We start from the raw sequence: 2423 nt of genomic DNA, 5'->3' as shown, positions 1-2423 counted from the left end.
ACTGTGGTGTGGTCTCCTGCAAAAGCAGTATCTAAGCTGGGTTTACCTTCACATCTATGATATTAATATATTTTGAGTTAATTTTTATATATGGTGCAAGGTATGAATCCAAGTTCAATTTGTTGCCTATGGATATCCAATTGTTCTGTTGGGTCAGTATGATTCCCACAATCTATGAGAAATATCCCAAACTGGCAAATCCCAAGAGACAAAAATCAGGTTGGTGGGAACAACGGCTTAATAAGTATGGGGTTTCTTTAGGGGTGATGAATATGTTTTGGAACTCCATAGAGGTGGTGGTTACATAACACCGTAACTGTACCAAATGCTACTGAACTGTTTACAGTAGAGTGGTTCATTTTGTTATGTGGGTTTCATCTCAACGAGAGAACAAAAAGGCAGGGAAGTGGGTGCTGGAGTGGATGTGAAGCCCAAAGAGCCCCCAGAGGATCAGGTTCCATAGGAAGGCCTCCAGGACACATCCTTCACATCGGGAATGAGCTGGCAAGCGAACACCACCATCACCAAGAAGTTCTGTGGTGTCTGCCTCTGCAGGCAGGGCTTAGGGTAGGAGAGGAAGTCACAGAGCTTGGCTCACTGAGAGCCATGGGGATCACAGGGTCTTGAAGTGATGGAGGCCAGATGTGGGTGCTTACCTGCCAGAGGTGGGAGGCTAGATAGTAGAGAGCAGGGGTGGGCTCACTTTTCCTGAAAAAAAAAAAAGAAAAGAAAAGAAAAAGCCGGAGAGCAAAATATTTCTGTCTTATGCACCATACTGTCTCTGTTGCAACCACTCCAACCTGTGATTGTGGTGCGGAAGCAGCCATCAAGGGAACATGAATGAATGGCGTGGCGGGAGTCGGCATCCCTCACAGTGGGTCAATTTCCTTGTGGAGCCTTATTGGCCACAACAAGAGGTTTGGACTTTTTTCTATTTGCAAGGAGAAGGCACTGGAGCATTATCCATGTGGAGTGACAGGATCTGGTTTACACTTTAAAAATTATAATCTCAGGGTAACTTCCAATTCATACCTCCATTGTTTCACAGTTTTATCTTAAAGTAGATATGAGATAGTCATTCTAACATTACCATGAAATTATAGAACCACAGGGTCAACTGAGGCCTGGAGAGACTATCTAGTCCAATCACCAGACTGCCAAGCAGGTCCACACCTCAGTCATCTCGGAGACAGAAAACCCATATTAAATGCCAATGCTGAGCTTGAAGACTGGTTCCATTCTTCCCCATGTGACAAGACCATTCGCCACCACTCTGATGAGAGGTTTGAAAGCAATCCTGGTTGTTCTAAAGAGATTAAACAACAACAAACAAAAACAAGAAACTAAAAAATCTTAGGTGCCTTTGGATGTTCAGAATCTGCAACCTCCCTAAATTCCAACTTTAACTGTTCAAATCTACCATTTGACTTGTTCCATAAAGTAAGTCAATTCAATTCAATCCAGTCCACAAATGTTGACAGAGCACCTAGTAACTATTTAACACTCTGTTGGATGAAGACAGGAGTTACTGATACATAAGACAGGTGCTAAAATACAAAATTAGACTTCCTAAAAATCATGTTAAAAGAGATATTTCTAAGCATGGAAACATGATAGCAGTGTACTGCTAAGGAAAATAGTAGTGTATTGTCTGATGATATTTTTGTAAATAAAAGAACAGGAGAGAGAGAGAGATTGGAATAATCTCTAAGTTACAGATTTAAATGAAAAAGGTACAATGTACACCAGTATGTACAGCATTCTTCGATTTGTGTTTAAAAGATGATGACTGGAAAAATCGTATTATAGGACATATGAATAGCAAGGTTAAAGCACTTGCTGTTATAAGACAAGGCAACATGGGAAGAAGGAGAGAAACCAAAAAAATACAATGAAAGGAAGAAAGCCTATTTGTGGCTTGGCAGTAGGGAGAAAAAACACCGGGGAGAAGTCTGCCAAGATCCACTCACCCTGGTCTTCCCTTCCACTTTCAGATATCCTCCCAGTAGCTTTGCTGTCTCGGTCACATATTGACAAATGCTGGTAATGGGACTATATTACAGCAATAGCACTCTGAGGAATCTGCCTCGCTTTTAAGTGTGGTTCCATTATGGGATTACATGGCGCCGCGAAGTCCAATACTCAAGAACAGAGGATGGGGAATGTGACCCAAGAAACTCAAGCAAAATGACAAAGGAAACAGTCAGATTCTACAGCAGCAGATAACATTTACTTCTTCCAAAGAACCACAAAGCCTTTTAAAAAGCAAATGGAATAAAGATGTGGGCGAGAGTTTCCCTCCCTGGGATAAGCAGATGGGGAGGAAGAAAATGAAAAGCAGGTGAATTGCCAGAGAAAAAGCAATACTGTGGAAGCAGCAAAATTTAAGAGTTAATTATATGCCATTCTTGACGACATGAGAG

General features: G+C 41.6%; 1 long non-coding RNA gene across 1 annotated transcript; it reads right to left on the bottom strand.

Annotated features, from left to right (window-relative positions):
- Positions 1 to 656: 656 nt before the first annotated feature.
- Positions 657 to 2043, bottom strand: LOC123646310. The gene is made up of 3 exons (XR_006737866.1): positions 1971 to 2043; positions 1174 to 1306; positions 657 to 708 (listed from the first exon to the last, which is right to left on the bottom strand). It is a non-coding gene; the product is annotated as an uncharacterized LOC123646310 (long non-coding RNA).
- Positions 2044 to 2423: the final 380 nt, after the last annotated feature.

This window comes from Lemur catta, chromosome 10, assembly GCF_020740605.2.
Source record: "Lemur catta isolate mLemCat1 chromosome 10, mLemCat1.pri, whole genome shotgun sequence".
In the NCBI taxonomy this organism is placed as follows: Eukaryota; Metazoa; Chordata; class Mammalia; order Primates; family Lemuridae; genus Lemur; species Lemur catta.
The sequence above is the reverse complement of the archived record's forward strand: the minus strand, read 5'-3'. Positions and strand labels throughout refer to the sequence as shown.